This window comes from Bombyx mori, chromosome 7, assembly GCF_030269925.1.
Source record: "Bombyx mori chromosome 7, ASM3026992v2".
Lineage (NCBI taxonomy): Eukaryota > Metazoa > Arthropoda > Insecta > Lepidoptera > Bombycidae > Bombyx > Bombyx mori.
The window spans coordinates 5,169,489-5,188,906 of NC_085113.1; the positions used below are offsets into that span (position 1 = coordinate 5,169,489).

Here is a 19,418-nt window from a genome sequence, read left to right on the forward strand (position 1 = left end):
GAGGTAGCTTAAAACCAGGAGAAGGACATAGGATACTTTTTATCACGTTCCCGTGGGACGCGACATAAAACGTGGTATAACAAAACGCAACTGATATGGAATAACAAAACGCAACTGACAGCTAAACGTAATATATTCTATGGTTAATTATAGTAGAATTTTGAAGTTGACCGGTTGATGTGTTTGAAACAAACCGTGTGGCGGAACAAAGTTCGCCGGGTCCACTAGTTAATAAATTAAATAATATAAATATTTACTAACAATCACGCCACGTTAACTGGTCCCGTGGTAAGTTCGTAAAGAACTTGTGTTACAGTAACCAGATAACGGAAATAAATGTAAGATTTTTATTATACGCATACACATATTTAATATATAAAATATTATATAAATATTCTGTTATATAATGTTTTTAACCTGATTTAAGCAAATTTTTAAGTGATTTTGTTTAAATAGATTTAGACACTGTCTGGCCATTTACAGAACTGTGATTAATTCGTTTCGATTGGCCCGTAGGCTTAGTAATTGATTTTGAAACAATAATAAATTCGCGAGCTACGAAATTTAAAACAAAATTCCTGGATGTCTCGTTTATGAAAACTATTTCTAAGGTTTAAACTCGGCTAGTTTCTTTGAACTACCGTGTAATTTTCTATAAAAAATAATTAAAGATTATATATGATTTTTTTTAAAGTAAAATTTGGACTGCAGTTACCAGAATATTCAAACTATAATGTTTTCAAAATGTCGGAAATAATAAGTGCGAGATTAAATCGTAATAGTAATTTTGATTATATCTACGACTCGCGAAGTGCATAGAAAATAATACATCTCCTTTTTAGGTAAATATTATATAGTATTATTCGTTGCATGTCTCAAAAGTTTTTTAAACTACTCTATTACAAGGTGGATAAGCATCATTCGAAATAATTTTCGTACCGCTTCCTTTCGTCTGTTGACTTTAGTCAAAAGGAAGAGTATACATTCGCACAAAATCTCTTACTCTAAATCCTTACAATGTCTGCATTGATTTATCATCATCATCCTGGTCCAGTATGTCTCTCCAGACTGCTCTGTTCAGGGCTTTCTCCTTCCAGGTCCCGACACCGATAACTTTGAGGTGGTGCTCTACGCCATCTAACCATCGGAGTTTGGGTCTGCCACGACTTCTGCGGCCTTCTGGTTTGCCATAGAGCAGTTGTCTTGGCATTCTGGTCTAGATTGATTTAGGTATCCCATAAACAATGAAACAAACGCTCTATTGATTACGAACTACTCCAATTACTAATTACATCTATTCCGATACAAATAATCGACAACGTTTCGACCAATAAATAATTTATTAACGACTACCATCAGAACACGAAAACTCTCACGCGAACGTCATAAGTACAATTTTATCGGCGACCGTTTTATTACAGCCAAGATAAACGGATTCACATACCCGAGCCGCTAACTACATTACGATCATTTTAATATAATAAATATACGTGGTACTCGTTAACGTGTTTGACACATGACTCTAAGCACTGATTTTATCTGTGAGATTTTAGTTTCTCCTGCCGGTGAAATACGCTGCGGGCATGTCGTGTGATTTTTAACACGTCGGTGTGATGTTCATAAGGAGGCAACGTCGAAATGTCATAAAGGGTAGTCTTAGAAAGTACCTTCTTGTAATTTTCCTCTAACAATATCTCCCAACTTGAAGTTATTTTTGTTTGTTTATCGAAAAACGCCTTAATAATAAATAAGCAAAACTTGACTATTTTTAGCTACCGACTGAAAACTAAAAAAAATCTCGAAACTCGTTTTCAAAATGATTATTTGCAATGCAGCATTGGAATGTTTGATGAATATTAAATTTATAAATACTTAATATTTATTTTTAAACTATCTGACCCGGCAGACTTCGTAGTGCCTCAATCGATAAATAAAAGACCGAAACTTTTGTATAACATAAACTTAAAAGAAACAAAAGGAATCCGTCCGACGGGGGACACATCAAAGGAAAAACAAAATTGTTATTTTTATTTAATTCCGAGCATTTTCATATTAATTTACTTACTTACTTTCAAACCTTTTCTGGACTTCCACAAATAGTTCAAGACCAAAATTAGGCAAATCGGTCCAGCCCTTCTCGAGTTTTAGCGAGACTAACGAACAGCAATTCATTTTTATATATACAGATTTCTCTCTTTTTTTTAATTTTTAAATTGTAATATACACAATGTATAAATTTGAGCCAGTCAGCTCAGCGTCGAAAGAAACGTTGCGATTTGAATTCAGATCACAGCAGATAAGATAGAGAAAAACGTATTTTACATGCATGGCATTACGTTCTCATCGAGGTGGCGAGTCAAAAAATATCTTATTATTTTAGTGAAAGCAACGACAGCAATAATTCTATTCCAGTTTAGAATTTCCAGTGCATTAAGATATGAACAAGAAAACGTTAGCGCGAGATAAACAAGACATATTCACGATTTCTTGAAATTACTCTATTTATTGCGTTAGATATGACTTTTTTATTATTTCAAATTAACTAACAAGTCGACAGTTATATTAAATTTACGTTTACAGGATGTGTACGTGAATATGTGTGTATGTTGCGCAATACCAGAGATAATTTATGCCATGGACCACGGAATGAGCCGTGTTAGTTAACTCAAATTTGTACGGAGTTGGATCAGCCTCTCTAGGTTTGCAACTAGGGACACTGATCCAACTCCATACAAATTAGAGTTGACTTTTACGCGATCAAGAAGTTAAAGAACTCGGACTAAGCACTCTGCACTAGACTCGTAACGTTAAGCGGCTTAGCTGTTCGGTGTAATTACTGGTGGTAAGACCTCCTGTGAGTCCGCGCGGGTGGGTACCACCACCCTGCCTATTTCTGCCGTGAAGCAGTAATGCCTTTCGGTTTGAAGGGTGGGGCAACCGTTGTAACTATACTTGAGACCTTAGAGCTTATATCTCAAAGGTGGGTGGCGCATTTACGTTGTGGATGTCTATGGGCTCCAGTAACCACTTAACACCAGGTGGACTGTGAGCTCGTCCACCCATCTAAGCAATAAAAAAATATATATATATATTTTCGGCAGTCAAAAAACGGAAAAGACTTAACTGAAGTTATGACTGAGTCGAATGATGCTGTAGCTAGGATAAATGTTTGTTCATCAGATACCGACCAATAAGTTCACGACATACGTATATTTCTTGGTAAATCGTACTTAAACATAGTTTGTTAAGCCTTATTTGTGTATTTTCTCTTAGTGCTCTCTGACGTACAACTGTTTTGCATTTATTTAAATATTTTAGCATAACCAGACACATCGTGGTGTGCAGATGCGGTTCGTCACTTCACGCGGTGCTCTAGTCACGGAATGCATTACGTAACACCGTATTCCCATACTCATAGTTCACTGGGGTCACAATTATACATCAGACATTTAATTTGGTTGTTGGCATTGCGATGATTTAAGGTTTTGTTGTGTTGGTAGCATTTTTTTTTTTTGTAAAGTTCAACTTCCTTTAGTTAAGGTTTAAATTTAAATAGCGGTGCACTCTTCCGGGCTTTTTGTATAGTTGCATTCGTTCGATAAATTTGAGAATTGATTTGAAATGTCATGAGTTACAGTAACAAAATGAGATGCATAATTTTAGCGTCGGGCGTTGGTCCCTTGGATCAAGTTTTTCCTTCAAGTTTAGTTTTGGTGTTGTTTCGTTTATTAGTACCACGTTATTACAAACTCACTTTAACTTCTAACTTTTGTTCGTGTATAATATTGTAATTTATTTTAAATTAACTAATCATCTAGGGTCCTAAAATTTGAAACAACTCAGAATCAAAGCAACAGGTTTTGCATTTTATTTATCTTAAAAACAAAAAGACAAACGCACGTGGTGAGTTCACACAGCATCTAAATTTTCTAAATATGAAATTTACTGTTTTATTTTTTTGTTATTAAGCTTGAAACGTTGATGTAAAACGTTCCTTAAAAAAATATCCGAAGACAATTTTTTATATACGTACAACTTATGTCTCAATCGAATAGATTTAATGCGACCGGTACTGATTATCGCCTTGATTATGATTCATCACCTTGTACGCGTGTCTACAGTTATCTTAATTTAAAAAAATATTTTAGAGCCCATACAGTTCACAAGGTGAATACCGCCACCCACCTTGAGGTTTTTATATTTCAATTATATAGTACACCGAATATCCTAGCCCTTTACATAAGAGTACAACCGCATGACTGCTTTGCGGTATAAACAGGCAAGGTGGTGATACCTATCCGTTACCCCCTTCGACCGGGTATAGCGTTAAAAAAAAGGGTAGTGATAACTACTCATACGGGTTCATAATATACCCTATAACCGGTAAAGCTTAAAAAATTGTAATTCATCTTGAAGTTTCAACGTTATAATAAGGTGACAATCGCATGATTTTACTTTGCTTTTACATCGAATTCCTAGTCAAATAATTTAAATTAATAAGTTTTCGACAAAAATCAATGATATAACATTTATATTTAAAATACATATTTTTTTTTTATTTTTTTTATAATTTATTAATTTAATAAAATTTTGTAATAGTAAAATTTAATTTTAAATACTTTTCTGAGTTGTCTAATAAATTATTCTATTAAGGAATATTTCAAATACCCAGTAACAGGGACACTTCTCTAAATATTTTGGCCGACAATGTACATTTATCTATGCACCGTTATTGACGTTGTGTGGTTTGAGCTGTGGCCATGGCGAACTTTATGGACTGAGTGGTAAAGGCATGGGATTTCTCTGTTGTACATTACGTTTATTTGTTTATGATTCACGATAATACAATACACCCGCGATGCGAACCTCACACAATTATAATATATTAATTTCGGTATTGAACTGATTGCTTGTACGTTTTACATACTTCTCTATGCTCTGAAACTCATCGTGAATAACACCATAATAATTTGTGACTAGAAAACAATACTATTTCAAAATCTCTATGTAGTTATATAAAAATAGATTACCAATCACTCATCACGAAGAAACTTCGATATTTAAAGGAATAAAGGTTTTATGAATGTTTGAGTAGTAAGTAATTAATTTACTACTACTATTACTTCCAGCAATATACCAGATCCTATATTTTAATCATACTAAAATACGACCATCATGCGGTTTTGTTGTTCAAAATAAGAAAACACAAAATCGCCGAAGCTCTAAGCGTACTCCGTGTTGCAAACATTGAAAAAAAAAACACGCTCTTCTTGTTTTTGACTTTAAAGAGAAAGTCTCAAACAAAATACAAAAAGAAGTGTTGATATTATCACTAAAGAGCATCATGAAGATGTGAAAGAAATAATGATATTTTTTTATGGTGACAAAGTTGTTTTTATGCCAACGGAATGTCGTCGAACTTTAAGACTGTGTCTGTATTTTGAAGGTACATTTGACGCAGTCTGTTACGAAATGGATGAAACCGCCCACTTCATGCTACAAGGTCGCGATTAGTTGCATCGGAAATACCGTCCTTCCGATCGAAGTTCATGACTTGGCTTTACTAGAGAAAAGAGCAAGAATATGCCAAAGCCTAACAGCACGTTTATCCAAAGAAGGATAATGACAGGAGATGATCACGACCCTCAGACAATAGAAATGCGACTCAGAGAGGAGGAACCTGTTACCTGCTACCTGTTAACAACAGTACTTTTTTTTTCTACCTAGCTGAGAGCCTTGAGAGGCTATTCCAGCGTAACCTTAACTGGTAGGTGAGCTCACGGGGCTCAAACCTGACGGCGTTGCTAACACGAACCCTAGTAAGAGCCGTGTTTCGCAGAATCAACCACCGGATCGGAAACGCGACCCACTGAGAAGATCTGGCGAGAAACTCAGTGGGCTGTGTCTGAGGGTTAATTTACTTGTCGAGCCCTTCGTCGCAAGCGACGGGTTCGACCAGAACGATGACCGGGAACAGTACAGAGAAATGTCAACCGTACAAAGACTTTTTTAAACACAAAAACCACTAAACTTAAATTCTTGACTGCAACACGTTATATCTTAACAATCAACATTTAATAAGCCTACGAACGTAACTTAAGTAAATTAGTTATAGCGGCAACAAGCATTGGATATGATCGTGCGATAGATAAACAAATAGGAAATGTCGTCACGAAGCCAGGTTCGTGAAGAGAAAATGGAACCAGCCGCACCAAAGCCAACAATGCATTGTTACATCATTATATTTCAATCAATGTTATTATTACGGCACTTGATGTGTGAACAATAAATAACTAGTCGGGATAATATACGGGATAATATACTGCGCTGGGGTTCGGGATAAATAATATTTGACCAAAGAATAACTTAAAACTGTATTCAACACTTAGAACACTTAAAACACTTTAAAACTCTCAATTCGCTTGTTCCGTTTCGCTTCAGGTGATCCGTTCGCTGTTTCGCTTCGAGTAGTTCCGATTACTGACTGCGTGCCATCCCTGCAACGCTTTTATAGTCGATACCTCATCCCTAGAATTATCGAGAATATTCCACGCATTTCTAGTATTTTTTTCCGATATCTGGCAATAGATGGCGTTGTATTTCTGGAGCGTTCTAGGTGTTACTAGATCCTTCGATATTCGTTCGACTATTCGGCGATAGATGTCGTTACTCTTACCGGTGTAACAATACAAACAATATTATACGATGACGTAACTCATTAAAAGTTAATAACAGGATTAATCTGCAGGATATTTAGAACTGACTCCGTGATACAGTAGTTAGCGGACCTGACTGTTGCACCAAGGGGCGTGGGTTCGATTCCTACATCGGGTAGATACTGGTGGTAGGACCTCTTGTGAGTCCGCACGGGTAGGCATCACCACCCTATCTATTTCTGCCGTGAAGCAGTAATGTGTTTCGGTTTAAAGGGTGGGGCAGCCATTGTAACAGAGACCTTAGAATTCACATCTCAAGGTGGGTGGCGGCATTTACGTTGCAGATGTCTATGGGCTCCAGAAACCACTAACACCAGGTGGGATGTGAGCTCGCCCACACATTAAGCAATAAAAAAAATATAAAATAAAAATTCGTGTGATGGGTTTGTTTGCTCTTTGTCTGGGTGCTTATTATCTTGTATGCATGTATCTATGCATGTATGTATTTCAAAAAGTACATATATAACAGTTATATATCTGTATCTGGTGCCCATAACAGGGAATCCTAATTTGGGACCGGATGACCGTGCGTGAGTTATTCTCAGTTATATTATTGTTATATTAGTCTACACTTATTTAAAATCTTATTAATAATACAATATTTTTTTAAAAGAAATCAAAAACACAATTTTTAAAAAACACTATAAAAAAAATAGATTGCCGCTGATGGAGGTGTCTACAACACAAGCCACCAGTGGTTAGGACTCCAGAGTGAGAAACCTCCTCACAATACGCGTGGTATCGTGGATAACTGCCTTTTGTATCAGGCCCCTAACCCAGCTAGATAACGAAAGTTTCTGAAGGTGTTGATCAAAACTTTTCGCTATCAAACATCAAACCGTGTACCGACACAACTATTGGAACATTTAATATTATTATTTACATTTGAATTTAATTATCATTTTAGTTGGGTTCGAATTTTTTTTTATGGTGATCGTGGTTTGTTCCCATGTCTATGACTTTAATATCTCGTATTAAAAAAATATTAAAATTATAATATTATAAAAAAAAATATTATATTAAAAAAATCTGCAAACCAAAATTCCCATACATTCCAAAGTTTGTAATGATCTATTGTTTTCTTTGAAAATTTTACTGAAATATTAATACACTAGTACAGAGGTTAGTGGTATTAGTGCTAAAATTATCCTGACGCGGCCGACTTTATAAATAGACAAAGGAAAAAATGTTGCGGTACGAATAGGTCGATCGATTAACAAACCGCAAAACACTGATTTATTTATTACACTTCATGTAAAATTTACATTGGCGGACTTAATGCCTAAGGCATTCTCTACCAGTCAACCAAAGGTAGTGCAGAGTAAATAGTGGTAGGTGCAATGAAATTTATATTAAGTTACGAGTACATACAAAAAACACAACACAAACACAAATACATTTAATACAACAACAACATTTTAAATAGAAATACTAAAACTAAAGAACCCAACAATAAACTAAAAAATCATAAGGCTTTTTTACAATCCACATACATATATCGCGCGTCATTTTGGGCGGTTTGGTACTGGACTCGAATAAATTACTTTTTTTTTTTTTTCATAAATAAACTTCAGTGCACACCTAAACCCCCTCATGAAACATTTAAAATTCGTTTCTCGCCGGATCATTAGGTTGCGATTTCGATCAGGTGATAGATTATGCGGAAGCACTGCTCTTACTAGGGTTCGTATTGGAAAATTCTCTCAGATTAAGCTCGTCAGCTCAGTTACGCGTTACTGGAACAGCCCCTTAAGCTACCAGAGAATAGAGAGGGGAAAATTTTCAACCTTAAAAGGCAATTAATCCTTCCCTTAAAAGCAGAGATCCTGAGCCCCATCCCCGTTTATCATATAAGATATTTTTTAAATGGATATTTTTTTCAAAACTATACATGCAGTATAGACAGTGTTGTGGCGTCCTCATCTAGTATATAAGGGCAAGAAGGCTTTATGAACCATGTTAATTTGTTAATTGCCTACAATTTTACAATAAGGTCTCAGTCGTGGCGAATAAGAGTGAAGAACATAGCCTGTCGTTGATCATACCTAACGTAGCAATTTTCATTATATAGAATTCTTTGGTGAGCATTAAAATTCAACAAACTCCACGAACGAACCATAAAACACGAAACATTATGAAACAAGTTCCCCCTTATCTCGCACACACCATTCCCGTTTGACAATTAAGATTAAAATGCTCCACGTGAACATTTATTTTATAACAACAATCTAGAGTCACGATGGGTCACAGGTTTCGTAGTTAAATTAACATAAATGCTCGTGGTGTAGGTGAAACTGTGATGAAACGTGTAGCAAAACAATCGGGATGGTGACAACAAAACATAAATTATGGGTGAAAGTTATAGCTTCGGGGTCAACGAATAATGCGCGGAAAATAGCAGTCTTCGTGGAAACCTGATGACAGTGCCTCCAAGCTCCAACGTACCAAGGCTAATGCAGAATATTATACATGGAATAGCACTTTTATATTAGAACTAGGTTTTGCCCACGACTTTGTCCGCGTGGAATAGTTCACAAATAATGCTTTAGAACAAATTTGGTTAACATAAAAAACGTTATAGTGAGCCAAACTTAACATAGAGACATATGCTGTCGCGGACTTTTTTTTAGATCTTTTAGGAGAACAATTCTGTCATCCATTATTTTAGCGAAACTTTAACCGTTTCTGCAGCGCATGCAACGGAAGCTTTCAAAAGGGAAAAAAACCCCGATTTTGAAACATTCTTTATTGGTGCTCCGCTTGTATTGGTCTCAGCGTGATGTTGTAATTCCTTCCTCGATAAATGGGCTATCTAACACTGAAATATTTTTTCAAATCGGTAGTTCCTGAGATTAGAGCGTTCAAATAAACACTCTTCAGCTTTATGATATTAGTATAGATAGATATGTGTTTTAAAGTGGATGTGACAAGCTATCAGCACTAACGTGAATTAATTACGTTTTATTAAAATAATTGGCGGTCTAGTAGTTAGAGATTAGCTATTGTTCCCCAGAATCCAGATTTTATGACAGATATAATGTGACAAACAATCTGAAACAAATTCGTAAGTGTTTCCCGTACCCATAACATGTAAGAAAATATTGGAGTCGTTGAATGATATAAGATTTACGAGTTTACGGGTCATCCAATGCCAGAGGTAAAACGAAGCCGCTGCCTACGCTAACATAAAATTTTTGTATTATTTTCTCCGGATTCCACAAGTCGCAGACATAATTAAAACTATTTTTACAGTTTAAGCTCGCGATTTTTATTGACATTAAATTTTTTATGGTCCTTTTTTTAAATATTTTTTTAAGAACGAGAGAGGGTAGTTAACACCATATTCAGAAGACGACGAATAACACCTTACTCGTTTACTGTCCACGAATACTAATATTTAAAACGCTAGAAATAATATTATGACAATAAAAACGCGAGATTAAACCGTAAAAGTAGTCTTAATTAATATTTCAATTACTTCTGAATCAAACGACGAACAGCAATAAAATTCAATGACAATTAATTATTCTGAAATTTACGCGATACGACGATTCTTTAATTCAATAATGATTTAATGATCAAATTGTAAATAATTGCGTAACAGAACGAGGCAATACTGTTGGAGTTGCGGTTAATATTCACCAATTATAACGGCAATGATGGTTAGCCGTCGATGCAAAACGAAATACCATGTGGACAGCAAAGCTACCTAGTACCTATTATACAAAACGCACTACAACGGAAAATAGACAACACATAATTAAATCGTCCAATGGTCATTGGTGTCACAGAGATTCGTGATGATTTAGTGGAAACGCAGGAAATCGCATAATGAGAATGCATATTTTGAACCATAATAAAACTGACGTCGTGAAACCACATAAAACACGTTAAATCTATATATTAATACGTGAAGCAAAAACTTTGTATCCCTTTTTACGAAAATTGCGCGGACGGAGGAGTATGAAATTTTCCACACTTCTAGAGAATAAAGAGAAGAAGTGCACAATGCTAATATTTTTTTTAAATAATGCATAAAAGATACATTAAATCAATAAAGAAAACATCACACACACTACATACCATGTATTTGACGCACACACGCATGCATACTATTTATTGTCAAACTTTTGTTCTTGACGTCTGTTGTCAAATTGAGAATAGAATATTGTTTGTCTTTGTTAATATTTTTTATAGTGTAGTGTTAGTGAAATTTGTGATTATAGAAGTATAAAATACAATCATAATAGTGGACAAACTTACAATTCCAATTAATTATAGTCGAATTTCGACTACTGCGGGACCTCTAGTATAATTTAAATCGTGATATATGGAGAGTGGTATAGCTAGTGAAATAAAATTTAAACTAATAACGAGTTTGTCTACAAGGACACAATAGGTGATGATGTCAATGTATACATGAATACCGAAAATTGATTTACTCTTTTTGTCAAATATAAAGGAAATGGAAATTACAGGACACTTTTAAGGGCACTTCGTTACAGGGCAATCTCATACAATTATTTCTTTAAGTTCTCAACGTTCTACTATAGAACCATTCTAGTACAGAATCGTCTGTAAGCTAATGGGTGGGTAAGGGGTAACATTCATCATCGAGTGATAGAACTAAAACAGGATTCTAATCTTGTGCCATATCCCAATTTCGTAGATATTTACGATCTCCACAAACCAAACCAGCAACCACCAAAAATAAAACCGTTCAATAAAAATCAAAGCAGTAAAATTTATAAGTTTATATATACAGAATGACTGGGGATAGGGCGTATCGTGAATCTTAAGGGTCTTAAATCCCAACATCTTCGCATTTCTACCGCGAAGCTGTCAAGCATTTAGATTCGAAGGATGGTACAATCGAATATGAGATTAGTAACCACTCAACACTGAGACCACCGTAATTATTTACTGCTGCCCATTATTTACAGCTGCCCATTATTTATTGCACGCTCTAGTGTTATCATTACTTTCTTTTCCAATATTTCTTCTTCTTTGACAGTATCACTCTTGACAGAGTGGTCGTGGTCATTACTTTAGGTGTTGGTGACAAACTTCCCAAAACGTTGCCACTCTTATCTGATGGCCGCGATTTTCTGCATTACTCTTCCCCAAAACAATGAAACCGTAGGCCTTGTTAATACCGTTCGCTCTACTTCTACGAGTACTACAAATCAATCGAGCTATCTGTGTTTTTGGGCCTTATAGTCGTTATATCAATAAAAATTATACGTCCATCTAACACCTCGGCATTCAGTGCTATTTATAGGCTTTATTTATATATTTTTATTGCTTAGATGGGTCAACGATCTCATGGCCCACCTGGTGTTAAGTTGTTACCGGGGCCCATAGACAAATACCTAGGTTTCAGTAATAGTACAACAGCTGCTCCATCCTTCAAACCGAAATGCATTACTGCTTCACGGCAGAAATAGATAGGGTGGTACCTACCCGTGCGGACTCATGAGACGTCCTACCACCAATAAAAGGCGTCTTAATATTTGCCGTGAACTAATCTACCCAAAGATATTTTTTTTAAAACAAACTAAAACCGGTATTAATCTTTAACGGATCCCCGTGTCGTTAGATCGTCAAGGAACGTATCGTAAAAGTAAATTAATTGAGGCGCGACAGGAAATGTGTACAATCGGCTGCACCGGATGCACGGTACTCCAAAAGGGTCGACCTTGTGCCTTATGGTAAAACTATTGTCAAAGTTGAAATGTGAGATCGAACGAATTTAGATTTTGATTTAGATAAAAGGGCATTGAATTTTGAAATCAATAAAGCTACCCGTTACAATTATTATTTTTTGTATAATATTGATTTTGAACCAACGGTAATCTTAATTAAGTTTTGATGTTTATAAAACCTTTGTTGTTCCCATTTCTTTCGTATCCAATTTAAAAGTGGTTATTGATTGATAATTTATTTTTTATGAACGAACTGCTTTCAATAAAAGTATGTAGAATAAATATTTCTGTCTATTTTTACCATAAAGAAAACATGCGCCATTGAAAAGCATTTGAGACTTTTGTCTTTAAGTGTTTAAAGAACTCTTCTTCCCACGTATATAATGAATCTAACGACGACCAGCCACAGTTTTACGATAATTAAAACAAAAGCTTGGTATCGGAGCAAGATTGAAATCGGACAAAATTACAGCAATCTTCAAAAGGCGGTAATTGTAAATGAAAACAAATGTGAATTTCATAGAGGCACGGGAACTAAAAGCTCTATAATTGTGAGTGCCGGTCTAATAGCGGGTTTGTCGTTTGAGAACGTGGAAGCGTTGCGCCTTTCGATTCGAATGCAAAATGCTTTTTAATGTCAAAGATTGCTTTTTCTTCCGGCCTCTTGTCGTAAGAATTGTCTGCTTAAATAAATCAAAAGTCTCGGCAATAACTTTACAACTTTAATGTTATTATAAATATGCGTTTAATTTATTGAAAGGCCTCCCAATCCACAGCATTGGTAGAATTTGGCCATTCTATGTATGGACTTTGGGCGAATAGTGTATCCTCCTATCCCCACTTCGATAAAGCGGCACCACATAAGAATCCTGTCATTGTGGCCGCTGGCATAGCCGATCCTGCGGACCAAATGGTAAACAGACGACGTCGCCCAAAACACGTCATTTCGGATCCTTCTGATCCACTAACGGTGCCTTTAAGTACCCCAAGCATCGTTCTCGTCGAACCCGTCGCTTGCAACAAAGGGCTCGGTGAGTAAATTACCCACAGACATAGGCCCACTGAGTTTCTCGCCGGATCTTCTCAGTGGGTCGCGTTTCCGATCCGGTGGTAGATTCTGCGAAGCACGGCTCTTGTTAGGGTTCGTGTTAGCAACATCACCAGGTTTGAGCCCTGCGAGTTCACCTACTAGTTAAGGTTACGCTGATATGGTCTCACTAGACCATCAGCTTAGGTAGGAAAAAAATACCCGTATCCAGTAAATAATGAGCATGAACAGCTTGATTTTGAAAAAAAGCTTTACCGATTAGATCGAATCTGAAGGCTTTCATTCTATTACGAGTACCAATTTTACTTAATTACCGTTATCGTAATTAGAGCAATTGTAATTTCGGAGTTATCACATAATTATATATTGTACATTTCCGTGAAATTATAGAAACTGCCGAATGTTACACAATAAACAACTTCCATTCGTCTTGCAGTTGAATAAAATTACGTATCAATTAAACTACGAGCAGTTATTACAGGAACTTTCCTAGTACACGCGCTGTAATTACATAATGCCTTAGGGTTGAATTATAGGCCCTTTAATATAGATCGCGATAAGAAAGCGAATGGACTTCTGAATAGTGGTGGATTTATGGGTTTGAAATATCCAAGTGTTGGTCATAATAACGTTAATCGATGATTTTACGACGGCTACTAAGGATGGTCTGGATGATTGAGCACAATAAAACATAAAGTTACACTTAGTTTTGTCAATGAAAATTAATATTTAATGTATTTATTTATTTGTATGTATGTATTTATTTCAAAAACAAATGGTTATCGTATCTAATACTTATTTAATAATCTATAATCTGTAATTTTTAGTCTTCTTCGTTTTATGTTATAGATAGATAATTGTAGACTTTAACTTTAGCTCGTGGCAAATAAGCCCAATTGGGCAATTGAGCTTAACAATTGGGCCCCTATGGACTCACAAACGTAAATACCACTACACACATCCACCATGAGTAGTAGATAAGACAAATCTCCATTTTATTATGTGACAGCTATCTCACCATTTTAGCCGGCCTCTAGAAATTTCGCGACAGAAATATGCAGGGTAAGGGGACCGATCTGTAAACTAGACATTGGGAATAGAAAATACAAAATTACTTCGTAAAATATAAATTGATAATAATTATGTCGAAAATTTTATAGATTGATACTTCGATTACAATGAAATGCAATCAGCATTGACAATTTTATAGTTTCAATATCTAAATACAATCAGATACTGTTGGTATCTAAGCTGGAATCTAAATACGGAGTTATTGCAATTTATAGCATCATTATAGAAGGGAACTCATTAAGAACGACACCTATTTACGGAAAGCAGAAACTGATAGTAAACGCTACTGACATATTAAAGGTATGTTTAGAAAGCAAGTGTTTGATGGCTTGAAAAGGAAAACTAAATATTTGTACTTCAGTATCTTTCCTTTTATTAGACAAATCATTTATCATTTGAAATAACAAATAAATTTCAAAGTAATAATAAGAAACCTTCACAGGTAGTTGTAATGAAAACCGTTGAATAATTCAAAATAGGCCTGATCGATATGCAATATGATATCAAGAATATCACCATATCTCAGTGCATGGTTTATTTAACCGTTCAGGTGCTTATTTAGAAAGGCGGCGATAGATACAGCTGTAGCCCTATCTCGTACAGAAGCCTTTTATCAAAAGGTTGGACATGCAGCTTTGAGACATAGTGACATGATTATGAAGAACTTTATGTCCGCTCTTCGTAAATTATTACTCTAATGATGCCCCGACAAATTTACTCCTTAACGTATCTGCAAACACGAACTGAAGACTTTTATGAACGAGAATAACCAGGAATTTGGTTTTTATTTCAAAGCAATAAATCTGTTTTATCTTCAATAAACATTTCGCCCTTTCGCATTAGAAGTGTACAATTTGCAAAAATATTCGAAATTGAGTTAATATGCGTAAACATTTGGTATCACCAGTATTTTTTTCATAAATACTGTTAAAAGAGCGTAGTTTAGATTTAATTTTTTTTCTTTTTTGTTTTCCTATGTTTTCACTACTTTAACAAAATTACTATATATCTTATCTTATTTTAAAAGACAGATAATGTAACTGGTAAAAAATAAAAAAACAAATGTTACAAAGATTATTAATATTAAAAATATTACATGTTGAACCTTTAAAACACTCTCCTGTAAAATTATTATAGTTAGTATTGAGATTATACAGTTTTAATGCGAGAAGACGATTTATGTAAAAGGCTTAAGCTCCACGCCTTACATATTTATATACATATGTATTAAGACTTCCGAGATACCGAAATATAGCGGTACCATGCGGTACGTGCCAATTTCGAACTTGCACTAATATCAAATTTAAATGAGTAAAACATTTTTTTACGAGAACAACAACTTGGTCAGTTAATGGTATTGAAACGGTTCATTCTAAAATTCTGATGAAAACATTAATTCTGCCATCAACAATGCCCTGACTACAAAATAAACGAATAAAACACATAAAGACAAATTTTAATGATTCTACAAATACCTCTATTGTACAGTCGCCGTCCATCTTAAAATATGAAGCGAACTATCAACTGCATTAGAATAATACTGCATTAGATAGTAACCTATCCAGCCCTTCAGACTAGATAGCTTGGTTATCAAATTGATGGTAAAAACGTTCATAATAAGGTATAGTGTTCCAATATTATAACACATAACGCAAACCGCGTGACCTTTATTGACATTTTATTTTCCGAAGCAAGGCTAAATTTACGAGATACACTAAAATTTGGCTCTTTGTCACCCTCGAGTGAAATAAGATTTCATTTGGTTACCTGAAAACCTTTCTAGATTTACGAGATACACTAAGATTAGGCTCTTTGTAACCCTTAGGTTAAATAAGTTTTCATTGGGTTAAATAAGTTTCACGTGAAACCTTTCGTGTGAAATATGAATACATACATAAATTGTTATAATGTTGATTGCGTAAAATAACGTACAATTACAAGAGCTACATGAACCTATTAGATTCCGGTAAAGAGAAATTGCTCTAAGCGAACCCATAAATCCTATGCCTATTGCTCTTTAGATCAAAGATAAAAGGATATTAGAAATATAGACAGCAATCGTAGAATATACAACTGAATACTGTTTTAATATTAAGTTTTCTCCTTTTAATGGTCTGAGGTGTTCGCAAGATGAAGATAAAAAATGTAGCAACATAAGTTTCATTAAAATCGATGCGTGAAGCCCAAAACGACCAATATGTTAAAAAAACACGTTTTAATTAAATGAGTAATTTTGGTGGTACTTGTAAACCCCACATTTACGATTTTATTAATATCTTCAGTATATAAACATTATTCTGTAAAATATTTTAAGAAGTCTACAGGTTCAACTGGTTATAATTCGCAGCGTATACGGTAAATAGTGTGATAATCCGAATATATTCCGAGTGTAACATTAATGTTAATTTTAAAATCAATATGAAAATCTATAAGCCATCGCCGAGTCAACAAGAAAATGAAATAGATCTTAATAAATGATCGCACAACCGAACACGCGTACCTTTAAATTATCTAGAAAGCTAAAATGGAAGCGAAAATTCCAAGTTAGACCTTCACAATGACGGGAGCTCATACAGCCTGACCTAAGACCCGTAGTGGGATCACACTTGCGAGTGAAATCTGTAAACAGTATTCGCACCGTTGTGTTTCTCTCGTTCACACGTACGGCAAAACAAATAAGTGCGAGTGGTATGAAACGATAAATGAAGATCGAGTAGCATTTTAGATATCGCACTCAACGATAATTGGCTTCGTGTACATTATACTGATGATACAGCCACGGTAATCAGAGGCAAAACTGTTAAAAGGGAAAATAAATAACGTGGAAATTATGAAGTTTCAAATAATTTTGGAATTACTGCTGGTAGGGCTTCTTGTTTGTATGTATGTAATATACTTATTCATAAAAAGTTGCACTTTCATTTAAACCATGCCCCGCAAAACTGCTTACGACTTTTGACTGCAGGTAACTCGGTTTATATAAACATAGCTTATAAATTATTAAATTAGGTTATATTAATACAATCAATTTACGTAAATGGTTACAACGTATTTAACAAGTGTTTTTTTAATAAACTTTTAAATTTGGCAAGTGTAGGCTCACGTCTTATGTTCTCGGGTAAACTATTGAGTAAGTATGGAACTCGTTTTTTTAACGTTTATCTCCATAGTAATTTTGTACCACGGGTATTTCAAATTTACCTTTGGACACTGACCTTGTGCCAGTTTTATGTTGCACCAAATTAGTTAAACGCTCCTGTTTACTATGATTGTGGGTGGGTACATGCGTACATGCCTACTTCTACTGCGAAGCGGTGATGAGTTCCGGTTTTTAGGGGTGACAGCCGTTATAGTATTTAAAGGAGACCTCATATCCCAAGTTGCGTGGCGGGATTAACGCTGTCCGTTCTTTATGGACTCGGATAACCCCTTCACAACGAGAGGACCGGGAACGACAGTATAGTGATGCATATTCGTGGATAATCATAATACGCCCTCTCTTCTTCTATATTGTTCCCTCACTACTGAGGATCGTGACCACATGTGACGTTCTTCCAATGTGCTCGATCATGGGTAGCATAGACCGCATGGTACAAACTACCGCCAAGTGCTTCTCTTGCTAGATCTGACCATCTGGCTGGAGTTCTGCCCACGGCGCGCTTGCCCTCTATGCGACCCGCAATTATGAGCTTCTCTAATTCATGTCTGGGAGACCGCATGATGTGTCCGAAGAAGCTCATAACACGTTCCTGGCAGATGGAAGAGAGTCTTTTTCGGATGTTTAGCTGCCTTAGAATGAACTCGTTTGTACTCATGGCAGTCCACTGTATTCGCAGCATCCTCCGCCATACCCACATTTCTTTTGGGTACTCTACTAGACAACTGTATCGTGACGCAGGAGTGCTGACGGTTAGACAACTGTTTATCCACAGGTCCGTTCTGCGACAGCACTCCTGCCTCCCATCAATACTTAAAGAAACTTCACTTTCCACGAGGAGACGAAAACCGGCCTTTGACACTATTGCTTGTAGGACGGAATTTGCCAGACGACAGATTTATTCGTCAGGTAGCAGAATTTATAATAAAGTAAATATATCTCAGCAGATAGATGGCTTAAATAGGTATGACGTTAAAAATAATCTGAAGTCTTGGCTCTTAAACTTAGACTATTTTGAAACAGAACAAGTCGTGTTGTAAAAATGTATAATGATGTATATATAGTATGATATACTGTTGATTCATTGTAGCTAATTTTAAATTTATATTTTATATAATAATATATAATATAATATATAATAATATTTTTATACTTTATTGTATGACACACATACACACACAAACACACTAACACACATACACTCACACACACACACACACACACACACACGTACGTACTATATTCTTACAGATCGTTCTTCCTGGTTAACTTTCTTTACCTGGTGACCTAGCACTGAACCACTGACTTTTGTAACACAGGTTTTCCTAGCATAAAAGTCAGGGAATATTGTTATTGTATACCTCATAAAAAAGCCATGTATATTATTATACTAGTGTTAAGTATTTTTGTACGTGTTTGTATTTTAAGAGGCTTGAATGAATAAATATTATTATTATTATTATTTATTTATATTTATTTAAAATCTTATTAATTACATAATATTTTTTAAAAAATTTATTAAAAATACAATTTTTAAAAAACACTATATAAAAATAGATTGCCGCTGATGGCGGTGTCTACGACACAAGCCACCAGTGGTTAGGACTCCAGAGTGAGAAACCTCCTCACAATGCGTGCAGTATCAAGGATAACTGCTTTCTGTATTAGGCCCTTAACCCAGCTGGATAACGAAAGTTTCTTAAGATGTTGATCGAAACTTT

At 35.3% G+C, this 19,418-nt stretch overlaps 1 protein-coding gene across 4 annotated transcripts in view; it reads right to left on the reverse strand.

The window, feature by feature from the left end:
• LOC101740250 (klarsicht protein) overlaps positions 1–19,418 on the reverse strand; it is a 358,174-nt gene that overhangs the window by 189,237 nt on the left and 149,519 nt on the right. The window lies entirely within an intron of this gene.